The sequence below is a fragment of the Mesoplodon bidens genome, assembly GCF_964165515.1.
Source record: "Mesoplodon bidens genome assembly, chromosome: 1".
NCBI lineage: Eukaryota > Metazoa > Chordata > Mammalia > Artiodactyla > Ziphiidae > Mesoplodon > Mesoplodon bidens.
In genome coordinates, this window is record NC_138176.1 from 65,473,539 (window position 1) to 65,488,231 (window position 14,693).

Genomic DNA, 14,693 nt, shown 5'->3' on the forward strand with positions numbered 1-14,693 from the left:
ATATATATATATATATATATATATATATATCTTCATATATATATATATATATACACATATATTTCCTTCCTCTACTCTTTTGAGTCTTCATTTTGGCAAATAAATTATTAGCAAATGAGATTTGAGAGAAATGCATTAATATATGTAAGAAATTACTAGCTTTTAAGGCATGGTTAAAAGTGTGCTTTAGCTGCAACATCTGCATCCTCTTGATGCTTTAAATTCCAATTGTTTCTTATCTATTCATTAAAGCAGAACAAATAAGACTTGATTTTAACAAATTCTAACTTTCCTACTTCCTTTACAGCATACAATAAAAGCTTAATATCTAAGGATTTCACCTTCAATGTTGATATCACACACAAGCATAAATTTGAAACCATTGGGCTAAAGGTCTGCTATGCCAAAGAGAATCCTTCAGCTGGGATATGAGATTAGTTGAGTGAAAATTTAATTTTGAATATATTTAAGTACTCACACAAGTGGACAGAAATATCTAGAGTGTGTGTCAAGAGTCCACTGAATTCTTAGAAATGGTAATTATCCCAAGAATGACTAAATGAGTTTGGAGATGAGCAGATCTCAACAAAATGTTTATCTCACAAAAAACACTTTTAGTTTAGCTTCTACTTTTCACATTACAATTGAATGAGATTAGGGGAAATCTAGGATGAGAGTTTTCTTGTTTAAGAGTGAGGTCCAATGTGGACAGCTTAGGGAACATTTCTGCACTCAAATTGCTTAAATGCAGCAAAAGGGATGCAAAAACATGTATGTCTTGTAATATCTCCTCCTCCTGGAAACATCAGCTTGGAGAATGGCAGAATCACTGGCCTGGTCATTCAAACCAGAAATGGGGAAGAGGGGCAGGGGCATTCTGAAGTCCCTCTTCTTTCTCACCTCCCTCATTCAACCTCTTCTCAATCTTTGCCAAGTGATGTTAGTGCCATCTCTCCATCTCTCTACTGCTTCTTAAATCAGGTGCCCATCTGGTCCTGCTGCCTCTGGTTCTGTTCTTCTGTCATACAGTATTCTCACTGTGACCAGAATTAACTTTACAAATTTCAAACTCAATCGTGTTTCCTTGCATAACATATTTCAATGGCTCTCTATTGCAGGCAGCAAGACATTCCAATTTTTAAAGATGATTTATAAAATTTTACAGTCCCTGCCTATATTTATAACCCCATTTCCTAATATTCCTTATGCATAGGTTTGCCACACATAGCAAAAAGGGGGGGGGAATTTGTATATGTATGCCCCATGCAATATTTGGATGTACTTACACTAGAAAATTATTGTTTATCTGAAATTCAAATTTAACTAGTTGCTCTGCATTTCATCTGGCAACCTCACTTATATAGATACCAAAATCAACCGAACTGAAATACTTTTTCATTTTCTTAAATGTACTCTTCTATCTCACTCAACTCTAAGTTTTGTGAAGGCAGGGCCATGCACTCAATCCCACATGCTTGACATATGATTGATATAGACACTCAAACGTGTGTTAAAGGAAGGAAGACAAGGAAGGAAAGAAGGAAAGAAAGAGATAAATGGAGAGAGGGAAGGATGGGCTGAGAAAAAATATCTTTAATATGACAGACATATTCTCTTTAAAATAAAAACCTTGTACTTCTACGTTCCTCTGGAAATCCTTTCCTAACTCCTCTTGATGGAGTTAAGTGTTTCTTCTTCTGAGCTTCTGTAGCATCATGGACATACAGCTGTAAAAGCATTCACTATAATCCTGCTATTATTATTTAGGAATCAAGGATTCCGAGTAGACCATGAATTCATAAAGTAGCAGAGAGTAAGATTTCCTTATTATTTACTCATCCCATGGTGCCTGGAACATTGTAGGCATTCAACAAATGCTTGGTTAAATGCCTGGTTAAATGAAAAGTATGTAAAAATAACTAGCAAATCCTGTGATTTAAAAAGAAAAATAGGTTCAGAAAAATCATTTTTGAAAAGAACTCAGGAACAATTGAGAGAGTTTTCTTAGTCCTTCAATGATCCTTCTAAGTCAAAATGGAGTGTTGATAAAGACTTCCTGGTCCTACCCCATGGGAAAACAAGTACTTCAGGGCAAGGAGCCTGCCAAGGCTGGCACTACTTTGAGTGTTTCTCCATAAGTGGATCAATTCAAGGCCACCAGACACCATTAGTGGCTGATGTCTTCTTGTCAACAGCATTCAGGTGTGCTGCATGGAATGCAGCCAAGATGACATGTAGACTGCCATCTGGAAATACAAGTACCTCTCATAGATTTTCCCATGACAGATTTCCTCTGCAGGCAAAAACCTCTTCTTGAGGTGTTGTGAGTGGTCCAATTCCTGAGGCTTTTTCTCCCTTAGACTACTCTGTACATCTAGTTTATGGACATCTGGAGTCCCAAGTCCAGTGTCATTGGCCCTAGCCTGAAGCTGAGGATTGCCTGTATCTATATGCACAATAGAGATTGCACCAACAAGTCCTAAATAAGCAGCTGCCAGACTGGTCCTATTAACATATGATTCTGATATTATCACTCTTTTGCTCAACACCATCTTGTGGATCTCCATCCTACTATTACCAAGCTCAGATCCAGCTCCTTGTTGCTCAAAAGCCAATACTCAAGAGGCAAGTGTTGGTAGAAAGGAAAGTTTGTTGTATTCAGGAGGTCTGCAACCAGGGGAGAAGTTGGACTTATGTCCAAGGGCCATCTCCCCACTGTTGATCAGTGGGCAGGAGCTTTTAAAGGAAAATGTCAGGGGTGTATTGGTGAAGGGAGAGGGCTACATACAGAACAGCACAGTTAGCTCTGACAATTATCTTGAAATTAGTCATGCACTGGTCTGATCAGTGTCATCTTGATTGTTTTAAGTACAGTCAGTCTTTAGTTCCAGGGTTGATTTGTTCCCATTTCCTTGAGGTCAATTCTCAGAAATGTGGCAGCTTATGTAATGAATACAATCTGGTCATCATATAGTTAACTTCTTCCACTTTGTGGGGGTTTCCGTATCTACAAGACAGCTCAAACAATGTGGATGATAATATTATCTATAGCTCTTGGGGAGGAACAGAAGTCCTTGACTTTGTTTAATCTCTCCACTATTATTATTTGGTGTTGTTTGACTGCTTTCCTTTGTTTCTGCATTTTCTCACTTACTTGATTGAATTTATTTTTTGGCTAAAGTTTTTCTACAGACAAAATGCAGGAAGAGGACATGGGGAGTGGGGGTGTCTGTCCTGGGAAGGATCCATCGGGTCTTGCTTCATTTCACTACCCAGAATAAAACCAAAATACCAAAATGACATACATGACTGACACTTTGTCACCTTTCCACATCCTGCTCTCACACTGTTCCAACCACAGTGGCTTCCTACTCTTCCTGAAACTCTGCAGCACCTCCAGCACATGCCCCTCTCAGGGCTCTTGAACTGGCTGTCCCCTGGGCCTAGGACATTCCTTCCCAAGAAATCCACATGGTTGACTCCCTTACCTCTGTCAGGTTTTCCTCAACGTCACCTTCTCAGCCAAGCCCCTCCCTGTACCCCCACCTCTTCATATTTCTTCATAGACATTACCATTTCCTATCTTACTATATTATATTATAATATATTTTGTTTGTTGTCTTCTTTTAGAATGTAAGCTCCATGAGGGTGAGATTTTTGTCAGCTATATTTATATTCCCAGAGCCTAGAAAAATTCCTGGTCATAAGCTCACTTAATATTTGTTGAATGAAAAAGCACCTGCATTTATTTTGCCTATTGGCTTTAATCAACAACAGCAAAAGTATGGAAAAGTAAAAAAAGATGATAGGTATCAAAATTCAGAGAAAGATCAGGTCAGCTTGGCTTTTCCTCTCGTGTTGGGTGCCCAGAGCCTTTGTGAGTCTCAATTTCTTCTTCAGTGAAATGGAAATATTTCCTGCTTTACCTAATTAATTGTAGTTCTGCCTGTCCCAGCCCATCAAAGCTGTAGGTTATAGATGGTTCTCCAATCTAGATTCTGAAGCAGCTCTGAATCTTGGAGTGGGGTCTTCCCTGAAGGTGGAGTCTACACTTTGTCTGGAAGCTGTTAGAACAGTGACTAATGTGGCTGAGGTGAGTTGCTGGAAACCACCAAGCTGAAGACTCTCAGTGGCCCTTTTGCACACACTCAGTTTGTAGGATATGGCATTAGTCACAGTGAATAGATCTGAAGCCAATCCCAGTTCAAGTCCTAAAATCCTGCTCAGATATGTCAAGTTCTTCTCTCTAGAAACTGAACCCTAACCCTACAAATCTATATACTAGACAAACTCAATCCCAAAGAGACCAGGATGCCTTTCTACTCCTGGGAAGGGGTGAAACATGAGGTAGAGTCAGACACATTTCAGTTCAAGCCTTGCCCTCTTCATCTGCCATCAGGATCATCTTGAGCAAGTCACCCCCATAGGTCTTTGTTTCCTCAGTTGTTAATGGAAGTATTATCCAGATCTCAGGGGGATTGTAAGGATTAACAAGGTACTACAAGAAAATTTCTCAACACAGTGCAAGCACAGAGCAGGCATTCAGCAAATATGAGGTATTTTCTCCTACTTTTAGGAAAGGCAAGCTATTCTTCCCTGTCCCTCCTCCTCTACTACCTCCTGGTTGACCCTTGGTCATCAATCCCAGCCTTCTTGCTCTGTACAAAGCTCAACATACCTCACTCAAACCTCAGATTGAGCCTGCTGGTTGCCCCTCTTGGGAACACAATTTGTGTCCTACTGAGCTGTCATTTGATCCTCATGAGACCTCCTTACATGCTCCCGATACCTGAGACATTTTGTGAGAAATATAGGGTATGTGAGATTGAGTTGAAAACTGAAGTACTGCACCAAATATGATGGACAATCATTTTTGTTATAAACTTTTAATCTTGCAGGTAAAGACAAAAAGAGGAGAAATATCCATGTATCAGGAACCTCTACAAAGTTATTGTGATATGCACTTTCTCACACTATCCTTGATTCACAATGACTTAGCCAGTTCAATACTAATATCCACATTTTAAAAATGGGACAACTGAGACCTGGATAATTTAATTCTTGGGTTTACATGGCAAACCTGGAGTAAAGAAGGATTCAAATCTAAATAGGTCTGACTTTGGGAATTCCCTGGTGGTCCAGTGGCTAGGACTCCGCACTTCCACTGCAGAGGCATGGGTTCAATCCCTGGTAGGGGACCTAAGATCTTACAAGCCACACAGCATGGTCAAAATAAATAATTTTGTTTAATTTAATTAAAAATAAAAACAAACAAGTGCTTATATAAATTAAGTATTGGATATTCTAGAGCTCTCAAAAATATTGAAACTAACCTAAAAGCTTTTTTTTTTTTAAATAGGTCTGACTTTATATAGATCATAGCTTTTGAACTTCACCATGCTTCCTGCCAGGATATGTTTAATAGATCGAATATTATTCCAAGCCAATTCAGATTGACCAAAGAGCCCATCTTACTGCTGCTCTCTTTCAGTGAGAAGTGATTCCTCCCTTCATTTTTATGTGGACAATTAAGAAAACAATAGTTCATGGAATAGAAACCACTGGAATAAAAGTGCTGTGACTCACTCATGTGTCTAAGCACAGCAATCTTGTCACCTATAAGTTACCATAAAATTCTTGTTGAATGTAGTCTTTATATCTACAATTTTAAGTTGTTTTTCATAATTAAAAATAGTAAGGTTTTTATAACATATGAAGAAAGGAAAAAACAAAACCACTCCACTTTTTACTATCCAGATAGAACTACTGTTAATATTTTAGGGTATTTTCTTCTAGTTTGAATGATGTGCATGTTTTTTAATTGTGGTGTTAGGGTATATTAAAATTAAATGGACTGTCTACTTTTCATTTTAAGAGAGCAAATTTCATTCTTGTAGAAAAGTTGAAATTTCAAAAAGTACAAAAAAGAATAAAATACACAGTGTGACATTTTAAAAATAATGATAATCAACTATATAACTAATGATAACCAGAGATTGCTACTTTTGTTTATGTACTCAACTTTTTCTATGTATTTTAATGTGTTTGAAGTAATGGCATACATATTGCTTTTAAGCATAAAGAACTCAGACATAGTTCATAGTTGCTATATGAAAAATAAAGAGTGGCTTAATGACAGATAATATCTGCCAGTGGGTGGTATATTTCTTTCCAAAAACTCAGGTGCTTCATATAAATTTTAAAGATGCAGAAAATCACTATTCAGTTTCTGTAGTGTTGAAAATCACCATATGTCACTCTCTGCAGATCCAATTTTGTAGGGATGAAATGGATTTTTTATTATTTTTTATTAATCCTCTCAGAGGTGTTTTAATCATCCAATATTTTATCAATAATTACCAAGTGTTTGAACAGAAAATAAGAATTATTATTTAAATGAGCATCAATCACAGACACAGAATCATATTCATTGAATTCACTGGTCTTACCATGTTCCAGACCATTCTGAAGTAGCTGGCTTAATAGAACAGTGGAATGGCCTTTTGAGGACTGTTTCAATGCCAGCTAGGTGGTAATACTTTTCAGGGCTTGGGTAAGGTTCAACAGGAATCTGTACATGCTCTGATTTACTGTCCCATATGTGGTTCTCTTTCTCCCATATCCAATATTCACAGGTCCAGGAATCAAGAGGTGGAAATGGGAGTAGCATTATATTGCTCCTAGTGATCCACTAGCAAAAATTTGCTTCTTGTTTCTGTAACACTAACTCGGTTGGCATAGACATCTTAGTTCCAGAGGGAAGAATGCTTCCACCAGGAGACACAAAGGTGAATCCATTGAAATGGAAGTTAAGATTGCCACCAGGTTACTTTGGGCTCCTCATGACACTGAATCAATAGGCTAACAGTAAAAAAGAGTTACTATGCTGGCTGGGGTAATTGATCCTGACTGCCAAGGGGAAACTGGATTACTACTCCACAGAGGAAGTAAGGGATAATATGTCTGGAAAACAGAAAATCCCTTAGGGGGTCTCTTAGTATTACCACATCTTATGATGGAAGTCAATGGAAAACTACAACAACTCAAATTAGGCAGAACTAATAATAGCACAGACTCTTCTGGAATGAAGGTTTGGATCACCCTACCAGGTAAAGATCATGACTGGCTGAGGTGCTTGCTGAGGGCAAAGGGAATGCAGAATGGGTAGTGGAATAAGATAATTATAAATACTAACTATGACTATATGACCAGTTACAGAAACTAGGGCTGTAATTGTCAGAAGTATTTCCTCCTTATTTTGCTATGCTTTTATGTGTGTGTGTGTGTGTGTGTATATATATATATATATACACACACACACACACACACACACACACACACACACATATATATATACTTAACATAAAAAAGTATTTTCTTTTATATTTAATCAAAATATATAAAGTTGTTTACTTTGTTTGCTTTGTTTGCTTTTCTACTTAATTCCTTTATCATGTAACACAAGAAGTATTGACTTTATATCATAATATTTAAGTACTGTTAATTTTACATCATAGTACTTAATTTATGAGATATCAAGGAAAAGAGAAAACATTACTCAAGGACTTTACTTCTTTTTTTGGAAAAGTTAGTACATTTTTGGTTGTACTCAGGATAGTTGTTTCATGCTAGGCAGAATTATGACCTTGTTTTATATATATATATATGTATATATATACATATATATATATATATATATATATATATATATATATGTATATATATACCCTATTGGTTTTGTTTGTCTGGAGAATCTTATTATAGTGCACAGTATCTTTTTCCACTTAAAAATGTACAGATGAAATTCTATTAAAAGATACTTTGGGGGGGACCTTCATGATGGCAGAGGAGTAAGACATGGAGATCAACTTCCTCCCCACAGATACATCAAAAATACATCTACATGTGGAACAACTCCTACAGAACACCCACTGAATGCTGGCAGAAGACCTAAGACTTCCCAAAAGGCAAGAAATGCCCCATGTACCTGGGTAGGGCAAAATAAAAAGGAAAAATAGAGACAAAAAAAAACAAATAGGGATGGGACCAGAACCTCAGGAAGTGAGCAGTGAAGAAGGAAAGGTTTCCACACCCTAGGAAGCCCCATCACTGATGCACACTTGGGGTGGGTGGAGAGGGAGCTTCAGGGCCACGGAGGAGAGTGCAGCAACAGGGGTGCAGAGGGCAAAGGGGAGAGATTCCCACACAGAGGATCAGTGCCAACCAGCGCTCACCAGCTTAAGAGGTTTGTCTGCTCACCCACCAGGGCAGGTGGGGCCTGAGAGCTGAGGCTCAGGCTTCGAAGTTCAGATCCCAGGGAGAGGACTGGGGTTGGCTGTGTGAACACAGCATGAAGGGGGATAGTGCACCACAGCTAGCTGGGAGGGAGTCTGGGAAAAAGCCTGGAACTGCCTAAGAGGAAAGAGACCATTGTTTTGGGGTGTGTGAGTAGAGGGAATACAGAACACCACCTAAATGAGCTCCAGAGATGGGCACGAGTCACAGCTATCAGCACAGACCCCAGAGACGGGCATGAGATACTAAGGCTGCTACTGCAGCAAAAAAGAAGCCTGTGTGCAAGCACAAGTCACTATCTACACCTCCCATCCTGGGAGCCTATGCAGTCCACCATGGCCAGTGTCCCGTAATCCAAGGATATATTCCCCAGGAGAACAAATAGCACACCTCAGACTGATGCAATGTCATGCCAGCCTCTGCCACCACTGGCTCCCCGCATTCCGTACCCCTGCCTCCCCCTGGCCTGAGTGAGCCAAAGCCCCCTAATCAGCTGCTACTTTAACCCCATCCTGTTAGGGTGAGCAACAGACACCCTCAGGTGACCTATGAACAGAGGCAGGGCCAAATCCAAAGGTGAATTCCAGGAGCTGTGCCAACAAAGAAGAGAAAGGGAAATTTATCCCAGCAACATCAGGAGCAGTGGATTAAACCTTCAAAATCAACTTGATGTACCCTGCATGTCTGGAATACCTGAATAATCAATGAATCATCCCAAAATTGAGGCAGTGAACTTTGAGAGAAAATGTAGGCTTGGGGTTGGCTTTCTGCATCTAATTTGATTCTGATTTTATGTTTATCTTAGTTTAGTATTTAGAGCTTATTATCATTGGTAGATTTGTTTATTGATTTGGTTGCTCTCCACTTTTTTTATGTATATATTTTTTTCATTTTTCTCTTTTTGTGAGTGTGTATGTGTATGTTTTTTGCATGATTTTCTCTGTATAGCTTAACTTTTACCATTTGTACTAGGGTTCTGTCTGTACTTTTTCTTTTTCTTTTCTTTTAGTATAATTTTTAGTGCTTATTATAATTGGTGGATTTGTTTTATGATTTGGTCTCTTCTTTTTTTGACTTTTTCATTTTTCTATTTTTAGTAATTTATTTTCATTTTTTATATAATAACTATTATATTTATTTATTTTTTCCTTTCTTTCTTTTTCTCCCTTTCTTCTGAGCTGTGTGCCTCACAGGGTCTTGGTGTCCTGGCCGGGTGTCAAGACTGAGCCTCTGAGGTGGGAGAACCGAGTTCAGGACATTGGTCCACCAGACACCTCCCAACCACACATAATATCAAACAGCGAAAGCTCTCCCAGAGATATTCATCTCAACGCTAAGACCCAGCTCCACTCAAAGAACAGCAAGCTACAGTGCTTGACACCCTATGCCAAACAACTAGCACAACCGGAATACAACCCCACACATTAGCAGAGAGGCTGCCTAAAATCATAATGAGGTCACAGACACCCCAAAACACACCACTGGATACAGTCCTGCCCACCAGAAAGACAAGATCCAACCTCATCCACCATACCACAGACACCAGTCCCCTCACCCAGGAAGCCAACACAAACCACTAAACCAACCTTAGCCACTGGGGGGGGACAACAAAAACAACATTAACTACGAATCTGCAGCCTGTGAAAAGGAGATCCCAAAAACATTAATTTAAGCAAAATGAGGAGACAGAGAAACACACAGCAGATGAAGAAGCAAGGTAAAAACCCAAGACACCAAAAAATAAAGAAGAAATAGGCAGTCTACCTGAAAAAAAATTCAGAGTAATGATAGTAAAGATAATCCAAAATCTTGGAAATAGAATGAAGAAAATACAAGAAACATTTAACAAAGACCTAGAAGAACTAAAGAGCAAACAATGATGAACAATAAAATAAATGAAATTAAAAATTCTCTAGAAGGAATCAATAGCAGAATAACTGAGGCAGAAGAATGGATAAGTGACCTGGAAGATAAAATAGTGGAAATAATGACCACAGAGCTGAATAAAGACAAAAAATTTAAAGAATTGAGGACAGTCTCAGACACCTCTAGGACAACATTAAACACACCAATATTCGAATTACAAGGGTCCCAGAAGAAGAATAGAAAAAAAATAAAATAAAATAAAAAGAAGGAACTGAGAAAATAATTGAAGAGATTATAGTTGAAAATCTCCCTAATATGGGAAAGGATATAATCAATCAACTGCACAAAGTGAAGAGTCCCATACAGGATAAATCCAAGAAGAAACATGCCAAGACACATATTAATCAAACTATCAAAAATTAAATACAAAGAAAAAAATATTAAAAGCAGCAAGGGGAAAACAACAAATAACATTCAAGGGAAGGCCCATAAGGTTAATAGCTGATCTTTCAGCAGAAACTCTGCAAGCCAGAAGGGAGTGGCAGGACATATTTAAAGTGATGAAAGGGAAAAACCTACAACCAAGATTACTCTACACCATGAGGATCTCATTCAGATTTGATGGAGAAATTAAAATCTTTACAGACAAGCAAAAGCTAAGACAATTTAGCATGACTAAACCAGCTTTACAACAAACACTAAAAAAACATCTCTAGGCAGGAAACACAAGAGAAGGAAAAGACATAGAGGAACAAACCAAAACAAGAAAATGGTAATATGAACATACATATTGATAATCACCTTTAATGTAAATAGAATAAATGCTCCAACCAAAAGACATAGACTGACTGAATGGATACAAAACAAGGCCTGTATATATGCTGTCTACAAGAGGCCCACTTCAGACCTAGGGACACCTACGGACTGAAAGTGAGGGTAATGAAAAATATATTCCATGCAAATGGAAATCAGAAGAAAGCTACAGTAACAATTTTCATATTAGACAAAATAGACTTTAAAATAAAGACTATTGGGCTTTCCTGGTGGCGCAGTGGTTGAGAGTCTGCCTGCCGTTGCAGGAGACAAGGTTTCATGTCCCTGTCCGGGAAGATCCCACATGCTGCAGAGCGGCTGGGCCTGTGAACCATGGCCGCTGAGCCTGCGTGTTCAGAGCCTGTGCTCCACAATGGGAGAGGCCTGCGTACTGAAAAAATATATAAATATAAATATAAATATAAATATAAATATAAATAAAAAAAATAAAATAAAGACTATTACAATAGACAAAGACACTACACAATGAACAAGGGATCAATCCAAGAAGAAGATATAACAACTGTAAATATATATGCACCCAACATAGGAGCATCTCAATACAGAAGGCAAATTCTAACAGCCATAAAAGGGAAAATTGACAGCAACACAATCATAGTAGGGGACTTTAACACCTCACTTTCACCAAAAGATCATCCAAAATGAAAATAAATAAGGAAACACAAGCTTTAAATGATATATTAAACAAGATGGACTTAATTGATATTTTTAGGACATTCCATCCAAAAACAGCAGAATACATTTTCTTCTGAAGTGCTAATGGAATATTATCCAGGAGAGATCATATCTTGGGTCATAAATCAAGCCTTGGTCAATTTAAATAAATTGAAATCATATGATTCACCTTTTCTGACCACAACGTTATGAGACTACATTTCAATTGCAGGAAAAAATATTGAAAAATACAAACACATGGAGACTAAACAATACACTACAAAGTAACCAAGACATCACTGAAGAAATCAAAGAGGAAATCAAAAATTACCTAGAAACAAATGAAAATGGAAACACAATGACACAAAACCTATGGAATGAAGCAAAAGCACTTCTAAGAGAGAAGTTTATAGCAATACAATCCTACCTCAAGAAACAAGAAACATCTCAAATAAACAACTCAAACTTACACCTAAACCAATTAGAGAAAGAAGAACAAAAAAGCCTCACAGTTAGCAGAAGGAAAGAAATCATAAAGATCAGATCAGTAATAAATGGAAAAGAAATGAAGAAAACAATAGCAAAGATCAATATAACTAAAAGATTGTTCTTTGAGAAGATAAGCAAAATTGGTAAACCATTAGATAGACTCATCAAGAATAAAAGGGAAAAGATTCAAATCAAAAAAATTAGAAATGAAAAAGGAGTAGTAAAAACTGCAGAAATACAAAGGATCATGAGAGATTACTACAAGCAACTAAATGCCAGTAAAATGAAAAACCTGGAAGAAATGGACAAATCCTTAGAAGAGCACAACCTTCTGAGACTGAACCAGGAAGAAATAGAAAATATAAACAGACCAATCACAAGCACTGAAATAGAAACTGTGACTTAAAATTTTCCAACAAACAAAAGCCCAAGACCAGATGGTTTCACTGGTGAATTCTATAAAACATTTAGAAAAGAACTAACACCTATCCTTTTCAAACTCTTCAAAATATGGCAGAGGGAGGAACACTCCCAAATTTATTCTACAAGGCCACCATCATCTTGATACCAAAACCATACAAAGATGTCACAAAAAAAGAAAACTACAGACCAATATCACTGAAGAACAGACATTCAAAAATCCTCAGCAAAATATTAGCAAACAGAATCCAACAGCACATTAAAAGGATCATACGCCATGGTCAAGTTGGGTTTATCCTAGGAATGCAAGGATTCTTCAGTATAGGCAAATCAATCAATGTGATAAACCATATTAACAAACAGAATTGTAAAAATCATATGATAATCTCAATTGTTGCAGAAAAAGCTTTCAACATAATTCAACATCCATTTATGATAGAAACTCTCCAGAAAGTGGGAAGAGGGAATGTATCTCAACATAATAAAGGCCTCATGTGACAAACCCACAGCCAGCATCACTATCTGCAAAACTGAAACCATTTCCCCACGATCAGGAACAAGAAAAGTTTGCCCACTCTCACCACTATAATTCAACATACTTTTGGAAGTTTTAGCCACAGCAATCAGAGAAGAAAAAGAAATAAAAGGAATCCAAATTGGAAAAGAAAAAGTAAAGATATGACTGTTTGCAGATGACATATTATACATAGAGAATGCTAAAGGTGCTTACAGAAAACTACTAGAGCTAATCAATGAATTTGGTAAAGTACAGGATACAAAATTAATGCACAGAAATCTCTTCTATACCTATGCAATAATGATGAAAAATCTGAAAGAGAAATTAAGGAAATATTCCCATTTACCATTGCAACAAAAAGAATAAAATACCTAGGTATAAATCTACCTAAGGAGACAAAAGGCCTGTATGCAGAAAACTATAAGACACTGATGAAAGAAATTAAAGATGATACAAACAGATGGAGTGATATACCATGTTCTTGGATTGGAAGGATCAGCACTGTGAAAATGACTATACTACCCAAAGCCATCTACAGATTCAATTCAATCTGTACCAAACAACAAATGACGTTTTCACAGAACTAGAACAAAAAATTTCACAATCGTATGGAAACACAAAATAACCCGAATAGCCAAAGCAATCTTGAGAAAGAAAAATGGAGCTGGAGGAATCAGGCACCCAGACGTCTGACTATACAACAAAGCTACAGTAATCAAGACAATATGGTACTGGCACAAAAACAGAAATATAGATCAATGGAACAGGATAGAAAGCCCAGAGATAAACTCACACACACACACATGGTCACCTAATCTATGACAAATGGGGCAAGAATATACGATGGAGAAAAGAGAGCCTCTTCAATAAGTGGTGCTGGGAAAACTGGACAGCTACATGTAAAAGAATGAAAATAGGACACTCCCTAACACCATACACAAAAATAAACTCATAATGGGTTAAAGACCTAAATATAAGGCCAGAGAGTATAAAACTCTTAGAGGAAAACATAGGCAGAACACTCTATGACATAAATAACAGCAAGGTCCTTTTTGACCCAACTCCTAGAGAAATGGAAATAAAAACAAAAATAAACAAATGGGACCTAGTAAAACTTAAAAGCTTTTGCACAGCAAAGGAAACCATAAACAAGATGAAAAGACAACACTCAGAATGGGAGAAATAATTGCAAATGAAGCAACTGACAAAGAATTAATCTCCAAAATATACAAGCATCACATGCAGCTCTATATCAGAAAAACAAACAACCCATTCCAAAACTGGGCAGAAGATCTAAATGGACATTTCTCCAAAGAATATACACAGATTGCCAACAAACACATGAAAGGATGCTCAACATCACTAATCATTAGAGAAATGCAAATCACAACTACAATGAGGTATCAACTCACACCAGTCTGATGACCATCATCAAAAATTCTACAAACTATAAATGCTGGAGAGGGTGTGGAGAAAAGGGGTCACTCTTGCACTCTTGGTGGGAATGTAAATTGATACAGCCACTATGGAGAACAATATGGAGGTTCCTTAAAAATCTAAAAATAGAACTATCATATGACCCAGCAATCCTACTACCAGGCATATACCCTGAGAAAAC